Source organism: Ursus arctos, unplaced genomic scaffold, assembly GCF_023065955.2.
Source record: "Ursus arctos isolate Adak ecotype North America unplaced genomic scaffold, UrsArc2.0 scaffold_32, whole genome shotgun sequence".
In the NCBI taxonomy this organism is placed as follows: Eukaryota; Metazoa; Chordata; class Mammalia; order Carnivora; family Ursidae; genus Ursus; species Ursus arctos.
The window spans coordinates 6,466,142-6,484,468 of NW_026623008.1; the positions used below are offsets into that span (position 1 = coordinate 6,466,142).

The 18,327-nt window shown below is 58.4% G+C and overlaps 1 protein-coding gene across 2 annotated transcripts in view; it reads left to right on the plus strand.

The window, feature by feature from the left end:
* SPSB1 (splA/ryanodine receptor domain and SOCS box containing 1) overlaps positions 1 to 18,327 on the plus strand; it is a 66,791-nt gene that overhangs the window by 7,273 nt on the left and 41,191 nt on the right. The window contains exon 1 of one of the 2 annotated variants that reach the window (XM_057305163.1): positions 6,130 to 6,279. The exons of the other annotated variant lie outside the window; for it this stretch is intronic. The gene's annotated coding sequence lies outside the window, so the exon portion shown is untranslated. Of the gene's footprint in view, positions 1 to 6,129; positions 6,280 to 18,327 lie in introns of those variants that run through there. 2 annotated transcript variants of the gene reach the window in all.

Consider the following 18,327-nt stretch of genomic DNA (forward strand, 5'->3'; position numbering starts at 1 on the left):
AGAGCATTCTGGGCACAGCCGAGCTGGAGTGGGGTGGGGTGGGGTAGTTGGGGGGCTGGGAAGATCTCATTTTCCTGCAGGATGCCCCTCACGCTCCGGCCCAGACGGGGGAGGTGGAGCGGGATGGAGTATTGGGGACCCGGGTTCAGGCAGTCGGGCTGGGCTTAGGGGCCCTGAAAAGCCAAGCGGGACGGTTTGGATGTAATGGAGGAAGAGGGGCACGTGCAGAGCTCAGGTGGAGACGAGGCAGCTTCGAAGGGTCGGTTGCAGAAATGCAGGCACGGTGCTGGGCTTGGAGCCTGGTGACAACGGTTACGGCTCGGTGGCTGGCGGTCTGGGTGAACTTCCAGGCGCTACACGCCCATGACGTCAGTCTTCATATTGTGTGCGAGGCCTGGAGGGCGGTGCTGCCCCATTTTACAGCCGAGAAGACAGAGGTTCGGGGCCACTGGGCCATAATGGGGGGAGCTCGGATCCCAGTCCTGCAGCCTGGCTCCCGGGGCTACACCCTTACCCACCAAGCTCTGCCACGAAGAAGGGGAGCAGCGGAAATGAGTGGTGTTGAGAGGCTAGAAGACCAGTCATCGCGGTGGCCTGATACGTTGGATGTGGGGGGGGGTGTCAGTGAGAGTCAGAAGGGGCCCTGGTTTGTGGGGATACAATGGCACCCCCAGCAGAAACGGAATTGGTGGCTCGGTGGAGAGGCCTCTTACTGTGCTCTGTGCTCCTGACCACCTCTCGTCTATGCTGAATTCCGGAGAGCCTGAAACGGACCATCCTGAAGTGAGCGGTGCAGTTGCTTAGTACGTTCACAATGCTGTGTGACCACCTGCTTCCCAGCGTTTCCGTCGCCCAAGCTGAAACCTCGCACCCGCTAGCCGCCACTCTGCATGCCCCCTCCCCCAGCCCCTGGCAGCCACCAGTCTGCCTTCTGTCTCTATGGGTTTGCCTGTTCCGGACATTTCCTATAAATGGAATCATCCACTCTGGGACCTTTTGTGTCTGGCTTCTGGCTAATTACGTTTGGCGTGGAAGATTGTAGTGTTTCCTGAATAGAAGCTGGATTTCCCTTCCTGGCTCACTTGGGGGCCACTTGGAGGTGGGGACAGCTCCGTTCAGACGGCTCGTCTAGAAGGCTCATCTGGAGCTGTAAACACCTGTCTTCCTCTCCGTATCCATCGCCACCGAGGACCCGGCCACTGTCCTGCTGCCCGGCCATCGTTTTCATTGTTTTAAACTTTTTCCAGTGGTCTTTTTAAAATGAACACCTGATGATGTCTACTCCCTTCTTGAAGCCCACCAACAGTGATGCTGCTCTTAGTGGCCTTCGGGACATGACCTCGTCTCAGGCTCAGGTGGTGCCTCCATCCCCCATCTTGAGCAGGAATGCTACACGTGTCCCTACGCAGACCGGCTCTGGGGCTGGGGGTCAGTAACTCATGGAGCTTCTTCCCCCCCAGGCCACCCGGAGCTGGCCACTGTCTCCAGGAGAGGTCAGGGGATGTCGGCTCTTTTGTTGTTGGAGCCCCTGATGACAGTTCCCCTGCCTTTTCTCGACCATTCTCTGGCTCACGTTTCATCGAGGCTGTCTGGACTCCTGTCTGCTTGGAGTATGATTCTTTCAGAAATAGTGTGAACCGTTAGGAGATGCTTGCTGTGGGTCAGGCCCTGTGCTCATCGCTGTCAATGGGTTTCTAAGGCTTCAAACAACCTGAGGAGTCAGCTCTGACCTCCCCCTTTCCAAATGAGGGGAGTGAGCTTCCGAGTCGTTTTCTGAGTCGCTGAAGGAGACACGGCCGCGTGGATGATAAAAGGCTGGCCTGATGCCACAGTCTGTGCTCTCCCAACCGTGACTGCTGCACACCCGGGGGTCACTTAGCCCTTCTGATCGCCGGGCCTCACACCGGCGGTGGGCGAAGCAGCCTGAGGCCCTCAGGGGTCTGTGATGGAGCAGGTGGAGCTGACAGGTGTGTGATGAAACACGAGCCAGCTGTCAGGTGTGCCGGGCGGGCACGGCAAGCCTCCTGTGACTGGTCAGGAGGATTTATGCTAGGCTGGGGGTGGGGGTCTCGTGGTGGGGGGCAGGGAGGTAAAGTGACCCCACAGAGGAGGCACTGGCCATTAGGAGGATCACAGGAAGGCTGCTGTGTAGCGGGGAGGCCTCGAAGGTCAGGCCTGGGGGTGGGTAGGAGGTGTCCTTGCATCCCTTCCCCACCCCATTCACCCCAAAAGCTGTTCCTAAGAGGCACGGCTAAACTAGAGATTTTTGTCTCCATCTGCCTCCTCCTCCTTCATGGAACAGTCTGGCCAGGTCCTCTTAGGAGTCCAGATCAAGCCCTAGTCCTTTTCCTGGATGCTCTGGGGGCTCTCCCGGCAGACCATTAACCATCGGCAATTAGGCTGCAGGTCTGAGCAAGGCTGGGGTTTTTGGCTCCTGTGGGGCTGCACCCGTGAGCTGAGCTTCTCCTGGGGTGAGAGAATGGGGAGGCTCTTCGAGGCTCCTGCACCCGCCGTCGGAAGGCCACACAGGCAACGGGCCACGTTGGTGGGATCTGCCTGCTAGGTTGGCCCCCCGGAGCCTCATGAGATCCTGACATCAAACACAGGATTCAGAGGGTGGCATTTTTTATGCAGGGTGAGGGGCCCCGTGCCACGTTCTTGGGGCACCTACGTGGATTTCTGGGGGATAAGCCCCTGGGCAGATCTGGAAGACCTGGGAATCAGAGGCCCTTTGCATAATTACTCTGAAGTTGGGGGGCAGGGGGAGACCTGTGAGGGTTTTTGCTTGTCCGAGGGTCTTTGCAATTTGGAGATTTTGAGAAGCTCTAATGAGAAAGGTCACCTTGCCTTTGTGAAGCTTGGAAGAATCATCCTAAGGGGCAACACCACCGTAAAATGTGTTTAATTATGTATAAAGTATGTATAAATGTCAAGGTCTCTTTGAACCAAATTTCTTCATCTTTGGAGAAATGTGGTGTTCAGAAAGATAGGGATGTCCTCCTTCCAGCTCTATCCTATTGGGCCAGATTTGAGCTGTTTTGTATTTTGTGTGTTTTTCCCCCCTCCCTTCACCTGTACCCCCCCCCCAGGGTTCAGCAAGCTGTCTTCCTCACCACTGTGTCACGCTTGGGGGTGTCTAGACAGCTCAGGATAAAGGCATGCTGAAAAAAGTTGGATTCTGCGTATTACAGTGGGATACTGTCTCTTCAAGGCTCTGAGTGTATACAGCAGGAGCTAATGCAGGATTCTTATTGAGATGAAATTGACATGCCATGCACTTCACCCATTGTAAACGTCCACTCTGATGATTTTTAGTGACTGTAGTCGGGCAGCCAGCAGCACCGTCCGGAAATTCATGACGTCTCACTCCGCGAGCATGCTCTGCGGGTGGGAGCCGGGGTCGGGGGCTCGAGGTTTCGAGTCCTGTGAGTCCGGCACCAGTAGAAGCAGTACCGTCACGGAGGGTTCTCGGGTAAGCAGCTCCTGAACTGCCTTTTGTGAGGATCGGACTGTCTCGTGCCTTGTCGTCTCCCTGAGCAGCACTGTCCTGGAAAGCACCTGTTGAAGGCTGCCCCGGCAGAGTTTGGGGCTCTTGGGAGGAAATAAAGGGGAGGGGGCTGGCAGTAGTGCGTGCCGATTGCCCAAAGCCGGGCCAAGGCTATAAGTGTGTTTCCCCGGTGGACGGTGCACACTGAGCGCCTTTTCCTCCTGGGTTTAGACCAGTTTGCTGACTGTTGATTGAGCGCTTACTGTGTGCCAGGCACCATGCTCGGCACTTCCCAAGCATGAACTCATGTACTGCTCCCAAGAGCCCTGTTGAGAGGCATTGGTTATGCCCATTTTACAGATGGGAAAACTGAAGCCCCAAAAAGTCAAACAACTTGCCTGGGATCACATAGCCAAGAAGCCAGGCTGGATGCAGGCCCGTCTGTGCTCTGAATCACTGCCCCACGAGGCCTTTGCGCATGTAGGGGCCCGTGATCTGGTGGGATGGGCAGTGGGTCAAAAGGCAGGAGTCACTGGATTGCCACACCGTGTTAAATTATGTGATAAGGGTGTGCCTGGGGTGCTCCAGGGGGATGAGAACTTTCTGGAGGAGAGAAGGCTTAGCCAGGCAAAGGAGAGGGTGCAGGAGGAGTCCCCAAGTGGAGGAGGTGCCAGAGCACAGCCTGGGTGAGAACCGGTCCCCATCGGCCTGTCCCCGCTGCGTCTCACTGGCCAGCCCTTAGCAGGTGCTCAGCGGAGGCTGAACGGAGATGTTATTGGAGAGGCAAGAAACTGGAGATCCTGGATCTTGTGTTTTCCTCTTCAGGAGTGACCAAGACAACTTGAAAATGCCCTCCAGTGCTCACTTGACTTTTTCAACTTCTCGGCTGGGCTGCGAGTAGATGCGGCTGTGTCCACTGAATCCTACCTCCCCTGCCCCCTCAAATAAACAAAATGAGCTGGCCAGCTGGGACAGCTGGGGGGCTTCCGGTTCTGCGCCGTCCTGGAGCCCCTCCGGAAGGGCCCTCGCCTCAGCATCTTGACCCCCACCGCCCATCTTCTGCACGCCCAGGGGGGTAAGAAGCAGAGTGAGGCCCTTTTGGTTCATAAGCAGAAAAAGAGGGAAGAAATTAGGGAAGTAAGGGCAGGACCCCGGACACTTGCTTCTGCTCGCTGTCTAGTAAATCACGGAAAGAATTTCAGAACATCTATATCTCATTCCCAAGCTGCCCTCGGCTAGACTGGGGCGGAGGTCTTCTTACAGCGTCTTGTTTTTCTCTAAGAAAAATCAGCCCACAGCATCAGACTTTAATTACCTTCCCAAGGGACACTTCCTGTGGATATTTCTAGTGACAAGTGGCTGAGGTCGTGCTCCTACATAAAATTAGGGTTTTAAACTGGGTCACAAACTCAGATGCCCCCAAGGGCCGGGAAGGAGGCGCGGACGAAGCACCCACGCCCCCGCCTGGTGGAAGGCTATAGGGAGGGGGGAGGAGTGTGGCAAAGCAAGGTGCATGTGTCGAATCAGGGAGTGGCCTCTCCTACCCAGGGCAGTGGAGTCCAGTGCACTACGGTGTGTGTGTTTCTTTGTCCCCCTAAGAGAAGCCAGGAATCCAGGCATTTTTTTTTTAATGTAGGCAAATAACTTAGTGGAGTTTTTGTTTTTTAAAGAAACAATACAGAATACAATGTCTCAGCCCTCCCTGTACAGGTGAGGAGGACAAGGCCAAGGAGCCCAGTGGGTCACGGAGCTTCGGGGCTCAGAAATTTGGTACTGGACTTGTGGGCGCCTGGCCTGGCCCCTCTCTTCCTCCCTGGGCCGCCTCCTGGGTAAGGCAGCAGGGCTGGGAACCAAGTCAGCCAGTTCCACTGCAGCAAGAGGGACAGAACCCGGAGGCACAGAGGCCTAAGCAGTCCTCCACCCTCCGTAGCTGCCGGTGAAAGGCGCCTACTGCCAGGTCAGCTCGCGTTGCTGCCCCAGACCCAACTCCTGACACATAGATCGTCTCTGTGATCCTGACAGTGCTCCTGGTAGGTTCTGTCGCCCCCATTTCACAGAAGAGGGAACTGAGAGCCGCAGGGGCTCAGCTAACTGGATGGGTGGGATCTGATTCCTGAGCCAGGGCTTGCCATCGCCCAGTTTCACGAAGTGGGACTGGCACAGAGTGAGGAGCGTATCGCACCCTCGACCCGGCGCGAGCAGACTCGCCCTCGCGTTCGGCCGCGGCCGGGCATCACCTGCAGCGTGGGGGACATCGGGCCACCCGCTCCCCTCCTGGACGGGAACCTCGAGAGCACGGGGGCCCCGCCCACAGAGGGACCTTGCAGCAGTGCTCGCGAGCTTGCTGACTAATTCCCTTTGCAAACGGTTCAGTTTCACATGCTTGAGTTTCCAGTAACTACGTGGGTGGATTTGTTTCATTTAAGGGGAAAACAAAACAAAACAAAACATGGAGGGGGTTTTCTTTCCCAAGAAGAGGGCTCGCCAATTATGGGTTTAGTGCGTGCGGCCCTGGGCGGCCCGGTGCGGTTCCACAGCCCGCGGGGCCTCTTGGCAGGCCGACTCGGAGGGAGAAATTGCTTAGTCATGTGCAAGGGGGGAACCAGGTGCGGGAGGTCAGAGGGGTGCAGCGGCCCTGGGCTCTTCCCCACTCAGCCCTGCAGGCAGGGGAGGGGGAGGGAGGAGAGGACGGTGCCAGGTGGGACAGCCGGCCTCGCCCACCGTGGGGCTCCCCCGGGGGGACCTGACCTGGGAAGGAGACGCTCCCCAGCTGGCCAGGCCACCTACTTCAGGTAAGTTGGAGAGGGCGGTGTGCCCTGGCACGTTAGGGGTGAGAGGCGGTCCCCAGAGGACAAAGGAGGGGTGGGTGTGGGCGGGTGTGGGTGTGTCTTCCCGCACGGGCTTGACCAGATAATATGAGCTTGCTGGTTTGGCCTGGGCACTGGCCACGCAGGGCAGACGTTTGCATCCGCCTTGGGCCAGATCCTGGGGCCTCAGCTGTGCCAAGCATGACCCCTTCAGCTGCTGGAGGGTGAGGGGGTGAAGGTTGTGGCAAAGGGGCTGATTGACGGAGGGGGTACCTGGGGGTTCGGGGCAGTCGCTGTTTACCAAGAGCTCAGGGACTTTTTGGGCATCTTGGAGCCCATATGCGTCCTACTGCCCCAGGGCACCAACGCAGCCCTGTGTGATGTCTCTGGTTCACGGGTTTCTTCTCTGGAGGAAACTACCTCGGGAAACCGTGTATAGTCGGGGGGTGGGGGCTGGAGCAGTCAGGAGCCTGGCTTGGGAGTCAGGTGGAGGTGGCTGGAGTCCTGCTCTGATACCTGCCTCTGTGATCTGGGCCGCGGTTTCCCATCTGTGAAATGGGGGTCTAAGAGTACCCCATGGATGGAGTGCATTGACATGGGTGAACTTAGGTGCTGTCCTTCTCATAACTGGGATTCAAGGCCTGACATGGGGCGGGGCCTTACCTCCCATGTGCCTCCCTGTTCCCAGGGAACATGCCTTGGAATTTATAATCTTTAGTCCCGGCCTTTGAGAACTTGCTTGATGTGCTTTCTAGAAGGAAAGAGGGCAAAAATACAGTTAACTCTCAAGCAATATCATGTTAGGCAGAGGATCATAAAGGCAATGAGAGGCAAGCAGAGTTCTGGAGTACTTAGACGGTTTCAGAATTTACTCTCAGCAGGCAAATCCAGGAAGGCTTCCTGGAGGAGGTAATGTTAAAGCTGAACCTTAGGATGTGTAAGAACTGGAGAGAGAGGAGGAAGGGAAGAGATCTATCACTGGTGGAAGAGGCTGTCCATAGCCCACACCTCCAGGAGCACAGATAGTATCCAGTATGTAGTAAATGATTAATAAATATTCTCAAAATTAAGGACTCCGGGATTTTTAGTTTAGGTATCTGAGAACCTATTTTTATAGTTCTATCTGTTTTTATAGATGTGGAAACTGAGGCTCCAGGAGGCCAAGTAATTTGTCTAGGGTCCAGGCTGGAAGCTAGAATCAACACTCACGGCCTTCCCAGGGTGAGGGGGGGGGGTGTACGTACATGGGAGGGAGATCTTCGCATCACCAGGTGGGACAAGACCGTTTCAAAGCCACATGCAGCTGATTTCCTGTGGCGAGGGAGCCCCTGCAGCTCCACAGCCTTCTTGGATGGGTGCTTTTTCTTCTTCTCCCACCGTCCCCTCATCCCACGTATTGGCCGAAGGCCTCTGCGTGTCGGGCCCTGTCCTGCCCTGGTTTGCCGAGTGGGGCATGCAGACAGCAAATACGGACGCAGGCCAAGACCGAAGGGGAGTCCCGACCCTGTGTCATTGTCCTCGTTGGGTTTTTAAGCCCGTGCTCTTCTGGAACTTCCCAGTAACCTGGGCCTGTCCTGGAGAGCCCAGGTGGGGTGAGATGGGGTGACTGGGCATCCCGCGGGAGCCAGGGGATGCGGGGTGGCTGGGCTCGGCCCCTGGCAGCCAGGTGGGGACCACAGGAAGCCGGTGCACTCACTCCCTTTCTGGGCAGGTTGGGGAGATGTGGCGTTTGTTCTGGGAAGCTGCGGCATGGGGAGGAATGGCGTTTCCTGTGGCCTGGTGAGGGAGGGGCTGTGGGCCTGGGCTGCCGGGGGGGCGAGGGGTGAAGGTGGGCGAGGGTACCAGGGCCGCGGCTGCCATGCAGAGCCGTGGCTCAGCCACCCCTACTCTGGTCCCTCCCTCGCTGCGGGGCCTGAGGTCTTCGCAGCACCTCCAGGCTGCCGCAGGGGTGGGGGTCGGGGCAGGAACGAGGGCAGGGTCCTGCACCTGTGGCCCATGCGCACTCCTGCCACATTCTTCTTTGTTCCTGAGCGCCACCCTTCCAACCTCCGCTTTCAGGCTCCCCGTGTCCTGGGAAGACCATGAGGCTGGATTCTGGCTTCTGACCTGGATCCCAGACAAGTTAGCCTTTTTGAGTCTCACGTTCCGCTTCTCCAAAAATGGGCACGAGACTCACCTTGCAGAATCGTCGTGTGGTTGCTGCCCCGTGGACAGTTGTTTGCTTCATTGGGAGAATTGTTCCCTAGCACGTGCAGCCATCCGGTCGCTCACCCCGTTCAGCGTGGGCTGGGGACACAGCCGGACAAGGCAGGCACCTGCCCCGGAGGATTTGCCCTCTGTGGTGGGGACAGTCACTCGAGCTGGAATTAGAACACAGTGTGACCGGTGCAGGGAAAGCTAAGAGGCCTTGGGGAGGGTCGTCCTGCAGCAAGCCCTAAAGAGTAGGTAGGGACTGCAGAGGTGGGAGCCAGGGGACAGCGCGGGGAGCCCAGGAATACCACGCAGGCAGCAGGTTGGTGTGTGGACCCGGCGGGCTGGCCAGAGAGGGGGCGGGAGGAGGCCAGGCCTCATGTCGTTCACCTTGCCCGTGGAACACGCCCCCCTCCCCCACCAGATCAGGGCTTCACCTCACATGCCACCCCCCATTTGGAGCCTTGAAGTGCAAAGACAGGAGGAGAGGCCAACAGGAAGGAGGAAAACAGTCCTGGGGGCCCTCCTGCTCCACCCCCTCCCTGGGACCCCACTGAATTGAGTTGAGGAGGAAACGGAGACCGTCTTGGGTTAGAGGCTGGGTAAGGCCGCCTGGCCTGCATGGGTCGTGTGCAGTGGGGAGATGGGGCAGAGGGGAATTGGATTGGGATGGCAGGGGGTGTTGGGTTTTGTGTGGCTTTGAAGTGTGGGATCCTTCCAGTCCCAGGTGTGGCTGGTGTGGTTTGGGTGGGGGTGATGTGGGTAGGGCCACCTCTCAAAGGGTGGGGCTTCAAAAATACTGTCCAGCCTGGTGGATAGAGACAAGATAGCCCATTTTGAGAGGGCTCCAGATTCCATACCTGCTGGTTCTGTGGTTGCTTGAACTGCTGGCCTTGGGTGGGAAGCCTGTCCCCAAGCCTCCAGCCCCAAACTTCTTGGGAGGACCCTGACTGGGTCTGGCTGTGGGCTGGCCACCTGCCTGCCTGGTCCTGGGGTCAGAGGCAGGACACTCTCCTTTTCCAAAATGTGGAGGGGAATCGTACTTTCAGTCCCACTGGGTCAAGTGACTTCCGTTGTGGCAGCTAGACTCACGTGCTCAGGACAGGGCCAAGCCCCCTGCCGGGGATCCCAGGTGTCCAGGCTGGTGCCTTCTTCTCGCTGTTTCTGGGCACCTCCCACCCCCCACTTTGGTTTTTCTTTGCCTCCCTCTTAAATTTTCATAGCAGAAACTCCCTTCTGCAAATATTTACTGAGCACCCGCTTTGTGCCTGCCATTGATTTGGGGGGGGGGGGGGCTTACAGAAGAAACAAGACAGACCCGAAAGTGATAATTAACTACTGTCTCTGGGGCGAGGCCTGCCCTCTGTGGGGAGCATCTCTGTCTTGTGGGTCTACCTGCAACACCTCCTCCCTCCCCTGCTGGGCTTTAAGCTCCTCTCGCCTGTCCTCCCCACTGCCCTTTACGGATGCAGGCGTCCCTGCTCCCTTGTTCAGCAGGCCGTGGAAGGTCCTAGAGAGCCAGGAGACCCCTTTGCATCTTGTTGTCCCAGAGAACTCGATTGATGGGGCATCTTATACCCACAGTGGGTTTGCTCGGGGTTCCTAATTTATTTCTTGACACTTGGAGGAAGCCTGTACCCACCTCCTTCCGCTCTGCAAGGATTTCAGGCAGTGGAGCAGGAGAAATGGTTCACCCCACATTGTTGAGGGAGCTGGTGATATGGAGCTGGGGCTGGTCTCCATGCTCAGGGCCTGTCCCCGGGCTTGTGAGGAAGCCAGGCAGTGGGGTCACTGAAACACCCTCCAGGGCAGACCTTGGTCCTCTCTGTCGGGTCTTGTGCCCACCTAGCACCGTGGCTGGGATACCATGAGGGCTCAGTGGGAACTCGGCGAATGAATGAATGAATGAATGAATGAGCCCATTGATCTTTTCACCAACAATGGAAAAGTTAGCAGCTTTGATCCAATCAGCTCATCTTCTGAGGTTGCCTGTGGATGTCCGTCCGTGTCCATGAGGATAGGGGTCCATCTACCTTGTTTGGCGGCCCAGGTGCCTGAGACAGGGCCTGGCACACGCAGGACTGAATGGGCCGATTGAGTTTCAGACTTGGCTCGATCCCAGCTCCAGTGGGGCTGACCACATCCCCAGGTGGCCGCCCTCCCTCCAACTCCGGCTGATCATGACCTTCCTTTTGAAGGTATCCTGGAGGATGGGCTCTGTGCCTCTTATTTCTTCATGGGGGGGATTTTTCATTTCTGTCGCTGGCCGCTGGCCGTTTTGAGGCCATGCCTGCTCTTGGGGCTGGTTGAGGTGGGATGGAATTATGGGGTGCTCTGCTCATGAAAGGTTGGTGTGACTGGGAGGGGTCCCCCCCGGGCTCCAATGGAAGACCCTCTCCCCCTTTAAAACAGGCATCTTCTCCTCTGCTCCATTCACATCTCAGACTCCCTGAGTCTCTGACCCACTCCCCAGGCCAAGGCAAGTGACACACTTTGGCTGAAAAAGGCATCCGTGTGCTGACAGGTGCTAGAAACAGTCCTGTCCCCCTTTGAACCTTCTCCTCCGGGGCCCCTGCCCCCACACCTGACAAAAGCCCTTAAACCTTTCTAGCTTAGTCTGCGGAGGCATCCCAGGCGGTGTGCCTGAAACGTTTGCATTCCTAGGGCTTAGCCGATGCTTTTGAGTGTCAAGTTTCTGGGTTAGTGGTACAGGGAGCGGGAAGCCAGAGCTCTTTACAAAGAAAGCATGTGTGTGGTGGAATTCCAAATATCCTGGATGGCATGGGGTGGCCTCCAAGCCCCAGGGCGCATTCTTGGGGGAAGAGCAGACCCTGCGTGACGTTTACATGCGTGCCCTTTTGGCCATCACCTTGGTACCTGCTGGGGCGGTGTCTGGGCAGCTCGGCTCTTCAGACCTTTAGGGAACACTGGGTAAGAGTGCCACTGGGGCAGCTGAGGCAGCGGTGAGGGAGGCAGAGTGGTAGCCCATTAGTGCTGTACTTGGTCACCTCTGAGACCCACAGAGAGGAAGGGTCACCTTTTTTTTTTAAATAAGCTGCTGATGGTCGCTGGACCGTGTCGTGGGCTCCAGGACCAGCCTGATCTCGGCGATGTTAAACGTGAGTCATCCTGAGTCATGAGAGACAGGACGGGGCCATTGGACTGGCCAGAGACACGGTCAGGTTCGTGGGGGAGGTTCGTTCAGCGGTGGTGGGTGTCTCAGGTGGCGGTTCCGGGCAGAGTGGGGCCGGGGAGTGAACAGCAGCGGCAGCAAGGTCACAGCTGGGCTCTGCAGCCTCCAACCCAATCAGGGAGCAGCCTCGATGCGTCTGTTGTGCAGAAGGGCAGAGGCCGTCCCAGGTAACGCACACCTGGGCATGGCAACGGGCAGGGGCTTTCACACTCCCCTGAGCTCCCATCCTATGTGGAGGGATGCGGTGGCTCTTTAGTAATGACCCACATCCCTGGGGCTTAGTCCCTGGTGCCTGAGCTCCTTCTTTGCCTCGGACCCGTCTCTGTGGCGGGTACTCAGTACGGAGTACTGGAGCACTTAGTACGGACCAGGCTCCGGGAAGCATGTGCACCGGCGTCGCCTAACCCTGAAACCGCCCCTGTGACACAGTTACGGTTCTTGTCCTCGTTTTGCAGATGGGGAAACGGTGGACCAGAAAATCTCAGGTCCTCGCTGGGGAAGGGTCAGAGCTGGGATTTGAACCGATCTCTGATGTTTACGGGTTTTCAATAGATTTGTGTTGGTTATTCCTCCCCAGTTCGTATGGTGACCTGACCAAGTCCTGACCAATGGTTGACTGAGAGCAGGTGTGTATGAATAAGGCCCAGGGTGACGAGTGTTCCTCAAAGCTGTATGAGAAACAGTGTTTCTTGGGGAGAGGTGTGCTTACGGGCTCCTGGGCACATTCTGGGGAGGCCAGGACCACCCCTGGTTCCACCAAGGCTGAACATTGGTAGAATGTTCCAGAGGGCCAGGAGAACCAGAGCAGGGTGGCAAGTTGTTTTGATCGGCCCTGCTGTGGCCACTCCGATGGTCAGCAGAAGGTGGAGGTGCAGCTGTGGGGGCCCCCGTGATGGGGGGAGTGCCGTGTCGGACACCTCCAGCCCCCCGCCCCAGCCCCCCTTTCCTTTGTCGTCTGGCTGCGTCAGACGTCTGGGCTTGCAGGGAGGTTCCTGAATGGGCCTTGGAAATAGGTCACTCCCTTCCCGTGCTGCCGGCACTGACCCACATGTGACCTTCCCCGTGGTGACAGTGTCTGGCTGTCACTCTTTGATGCTGTCTGTGGAGGGGCTGCGAATGTCTGGGGGCAAGGTGCCCCGCCCCGCCCCACCCTGCTCTGGCCGCCGAGGACCTCACCACCTCAGCAGCCCGGCCGGACGCTCCGCCGGCAGCCCCTCCTCCCCTCTGCCGTTCTGGAAAGGGGAAATCCACACTCCTGACCCTCCGTCTGAGCGTCCGACCTTTTCCTCTCCATGCAGTGCCCCGGCTGGGCTGGCGGCTCTGACCGTCTAGATGGAACAGACTAGTTCCTGCTGGGCCGGAGCCGAGGGGGACGGACGGCTCCACCAGGCCCCTCTCTGGCCCTCCAGCTCCTCAGCTAGTGCTCAGCGGTGGACGTTCCTTCCGAAAAATCACTGGGGTTTTTCCGTTTCTCCCCCTGGCTGGCCTGGGGAGCCGTCCCTCAGGGCCTGCAGGCGGAGATGACGGTGACTCCTGGAAGATGCACGTAGCCCGGGCGCCAAGGATGACCCCAGAGGTCCCCTCTCGACGTCTCCGGATGCCCTGAAGGCAGTGCTCGGCCGCGTTGCCCCCTCACCTGGGCCTGGAGCCCTGTCGGCCGTGGAGCTTCATTTGGGCTTAACTTTTAGGCTTGGGATCCAGATGTGCCCAAAGCAGAGAATGGAGAGCACCAGACCCTTCTTCTTCCCTCAGGGAGGTGGTTTCTTCTCACAGCTGGCTGCCTCTCTATCTTTGGGCGCCTGAGCCCCCCTGGGCAGATTCTGGGGAAGTGGCCTTTGCAGATCCCTAAGGGCTCCCCGGCCTCCGTGAGACAAGGCCGTGTCCACACCGCCGACGCTCCTGCTGGGCGTCCAGGGGACGAGGAGTCAGGGTCTGCCGCGAGGCTCACAGACTGTGCAACACGGGGCCTTGGAGCCGTGGGCTATGGGCCTCCTCCCTTCCTTCCTCCCTGTGGCCGGTGGGAAGTTCGGGGGGACTTTTCCTGCAGGAAGGAGAACCAGGATACAGACCCAAGGCGGCAGGGGGGTCACGTGCAGGCTCGATGCGCACCAGCGGGGGCGGGGGGCGCACCTGAAATCCAGCTCCAGAATCCCTCCTTGGTGCACCCTGGTTGCTCCATTCAGTCACAGTTCCTGGGTTTTGTGGGCTTTTTTTTTTTTTTTCCTGTTTCTTTTTCCTGTGTTTTTTAGGGCATATCTTTCATGCGTGCCAAAGTAGGGGACCAATCCGGGTGGATAACCACGCGTTCATGCCTCTCTTAGCAAGTTGCAAGCTGGTGTGTTCAGTGCAGCTGGAATGGGCTCGGGTGGGCAGCACTTTGTTCTTTTCACCGTGCGGACCCACTGTGGGCACAGTGCCAGCACACAGTGGGGCTGCACATTTCCTCACGTCAATGAGTTGTGTCCCGGTTAGCCGTGGTCACATCTGCCACCCTCCTCTGTGGCGCGTTCCACCACGACCCCATTGCTCACTGCGTAGTAGGTCCTCAGTGAGGTCTTGGTAGGGAACGTGGATTGTGTTCGGTGCTGTTTGCACGTCCCCTGCCGTCCTCTGTGGTGTCTCTGGGCCCAGCCTCAGAAGGGTCCGCTTGGAAGGGCTTGGGTCCTGGTGTCCCCGACAGGGAGGCCAGCCGGGCGGGAATGGGGCAAAGTCAAGACAAAGGCCTGGTTGTGCCCTCAGAGAAAACCCAAACCTGGTTTCCCTGAGGCTGAAACTGCCAGCGCCCAGCCCGCCGTGCTCCCATAAAGGGAACTTTGTGTACGGCTCCGTGGGAGGAGGGGGTGGCCCGCGCCTCCCAGCACCCAGCCTCTCCCCGGGAACGGGTGTGACCGCCTGGGAGCCACAGCCCACTGTGATGATAACTCCTGTGATCCTTGACCTCTCTGAGCCGACACTGGCGAGACGGCGTGTTTGGGACAATCAGTCTGTTCTCTGTGTCACGGGGCCAGCATTGTCAGATCCAGACCAGACACATTCTTTCTTGGAAACCCAAGTGGGTGGGGGCGGTAGGGACGAGGCTGGGGTGGGCGGTGCCCTGTGAGCGGGTCTGTGCCAGGCGGGCAGTGGGGGGCGGCGGGAGTCCTGTCTGGAAGCCCGGCCACCTGCCAGCTGCTACCCCTGAATGCAGGACTTGTGTGGATCCTTGAAGTTGGGACCCCAGGGCTCAGTGTGTGGCAGCTGACGGAGCCTGCTTCTGCTCCCACTGCTGACTCGGAGTTTTCCAGGAAAGAGCAGCCAGTGCAGGCAGAGAAAAGGGGCCAAGATTGCCTCCTGTTGTCTGGGCACTCGCCCGCCCTGCACACTAGGGATGGTTTGGGCTCTTTAGGGATGAGCTCTTGCCGTGGATTCTCAAGGATTGAGGGGCCTGGAAGGCAAGTGGGGGCAGGGAAGCTGCAGATCCTTTGGGGGAAAGTTCCAGAGCAGATAGGGGACAAAGAGGGGGTTGCCTGATGCCACATTCCGGAAGGCGGTCCGTGGAGGTGGCATTTCTGTGGAGCCTGGCAGTGTGGGAGGTGGCACCATGGAATGGAAGGAGCTACTCACTCATTCTACAGGTATTTATTGAGCACCTACTGTGTACCAGGCACTGTTCCAGGCCCTGGAACATAGAGGTGAACAGACACCTGCCCTTAGGAAGCAAGTACTCTTGTTGGGGAACAGGTCTTAAGCAGTTAACCAAATGAATGTCGTCGGAAAGTGCTATGGGGAAGAGCCGAGCGGGAGACAGGGACAGGAGTGCTGGGGACAGAGAATGTTTGCCGTGTAAAGTAGGGTAGCTAGGAAAGCCCTCTGCGATGAGGCACTCTTTGAGCAGAGGTCTGGTGGCAGTGAGGGAATAGCCACCCGGGTACCCAGGCCCAGTGCACCTGGTCCTATGCAGAGGGCTTGGGAAGTGCAAAGGCCCAGAGGTAGGGGCTTATCCTGTGCCAGAAACAGCCAGAAGGCCAGGGAGGCAGGACAGAGTGTGGAAGGGGAGAGGCTGGAGGCTGCGCTGTGGGGACCTGCGGGCCACTGTGAGACACCTGCTTTTCAGTGGGAGGAACCCCTGGAGAGTGGGAGCGGAGGAGGCTGGGGCTGAGGCCCGGGAGGAGGGCAGTGAGGTGGTGAGGATAGCTGCGTTCTGGACGGTTTGAAGGCAGGCCGGACAGGGTTTGCTCCCGGACAAGCTTGGATTTCAGGGTTGCTCCGTCCTCCTTCAGCAGACATTTATCTGGCACCTGCTGTGTGCCAGGCTCTGGGCTGGGTGCTAGAGCAGCCTGGTCCCTACTTCAAGGAGGAGGAGACAGGAAAGAAAACCAGCCACAGTGTCTCCCCCTGGAGCGTGCCGACCAGGGGAGAGGCTCCGGGGCTCAGCACGTGTTTGAGAAACCGGTGAATGAAGAGAAAGCACACACAGGTACCGAGAGGCACACAGTAAGGGCATCTACGTGACATGGCGGGGGGGGGGGGGGTCAGAAGGCCTTCCAGAGGGAACGGAGTCTGGTTTCAAAGTCTCCATGAAAAGAGGCCTGGTAACCCCAGGATGCTTGGGTGGAAGAAACAGTATGAGCAAAAAAGTGGTCTCAAAAAGCTTGACTTGGGAGTCGATTAGGACTTTCCCAGTTGCAAAGGGCAGACAGCCCAGTCCAAACAGCCTTAAGCCAAAAAGCAGCTGGTTTGCTGAACTGGATGACTAGCTAAAAGTCAGCGGGCTTCAGGCACAGCTGGATCCAGAGGCTCAGACCCTGGCATCAACGAGTCCCTTTCTCTCTAAGCATCTGCCTTCTTTCTTTTGGGCCTGGTTCTCAGAAGGTCATTGAAGCCAAGGTCCCAGGATTGGTTCTGACTGGTCTCACTGTCACAGGGGTGGGTGGTGCCCTGACGCAGTCACCTGAGCCTGGGTGCCCACCCCTAGAGCCTGGAGTAGAGCAGGACCTACCCAGGCCGGGGCCGGGAGCGGGAGGGGGAGCCCTCCTAGACAGAAGTGAGGTGCATCACCGGAACGAGAAGGTGGGTGTGGGCAGAGGAGTCAGACCCCCACCCTAACTTATTAGGGACCCTGTGCCTCTTTTCAACGGGTGGTTGTGTTTGTTTCATGGGTGGGCTGGTGGCAGGGAAGGATTGGGAATGAGGCCAGAAAGGTAGTCGGAACCAGGTCATGAAACGCTCTTATATGTGAGAGTTTGACCGTTGTTTTTGAGGTGGCCCTGTGCCTGGTACACCGTGGTCACTCAGTAAACTCCCTCCGATGACCTGTCTGTTCTGTGGACGCCTCCAGAGGGTTCTAAGCAGGGAAGCAGCACAGTGAGAGGAGTGTTCGAGGACGCACGGTGCAGGGCCTGGGCTGGGCTGCTGGCCGGCTGGGAGGGCGCGGGCAGTCAGGACCTCAGGCGTGGGCTCCGTGCGCGGCCGGGGAGGCCCGTCCCTGCTCCTGCGTGCTCGGTGGCGGGTCCCCACGCTTGCTCTCATGCTCCTCTCCCTGGGAGGCCATCTGGACTCGTTCGGGTGGCAGAGTTGAAGCCCAGCATCCTCACGGCCTCCTCTTACGGGGAAACCGTAGCCTCCGCTTCCTTCTTAGCTGCAGGCTGATGTTTGTGGCGCATGAGCGGGGCGTGTTTCTCGAAAAGCAGCCAGTTGCCCTGTGAGGCCAGGCCGCCTTTTCACTTGGGTGGCCCTGCTTCCTGGGCTGGTGCTAAGCTCCCTGCGGTTGAACTTTTTCCTTCATAAAACTCGAGGGAAGACGTATTTTTGTCCCTGCGTCTGCCCTGCGTCTTCCCTGCCTCCTCCCAGGAGACAGAAGATGCTACAAGGGGTCTGGGGGTCCCTGAGGTCAGAGTGCATTCTGTGTGTCCCCAGGGGTGTGGCTGGGCTGACCCCTGGCATTGGAGAGGTCACGAGGAATGTTCTCCGTGGGGGTGAGTTTGTCCTTCCCTGCCTTTGGTCGGGGGGACTGTTGGCCCTCCTGAGGTTTCCTGGGGAATGAGGCGTTTTCCCCGGGCCTGCTGGGGAAGACCTGGGTTTGGTCCCAGCACTCCCCAAGGGCTGCTCAGGTCACTTTTCTAAGCCTGTGCCAAGGAGGCCACCAGACGACCCTACGGGAGCCCCCGGAGCCCCCTGAAGTGTCCGTGGAAGGTCAGTGGGTGGCATCCAAGTGGGCATCCCAGACCACCCCTTGAGCAGTGGTTAAGGCCGAGAAGGGGAGTGGGGGGACTGGAGCGGGGGCTGCTGGAGGCCCAGTGTGGGAACAGGGGGGTAGGTCTGAGAACCCCTTGGAGCTGCTGTGCCAGAGAAACCACCTCCGAGGATGGAGCCCCAGCTTGCTCCCCGCCCCCACTCACCCGCCATCTTCCCTCCCAGGCCTGGCAGAAGCGCGAACCCCAAGCCGGCTGTGTCCAAGGGGCTTTCCTCATTACTGCAGTTCAGTCTGCGTTGGCTTAGTTTGAAAGACTTACTGCCTCTGAGTCAAAACACAAAAATCCCCCTGGATGGGCCACAGTGTTTGCTATTGAGGGAGGAGCTGGTGCCTTCTCTGGGTTGAGGGGGTGGTCCCAATCCTTTGCTTCCTGCCTGCAGCCAGGTAGCTCCTGGGTTCGGAGACCCTGAGCCTGCGC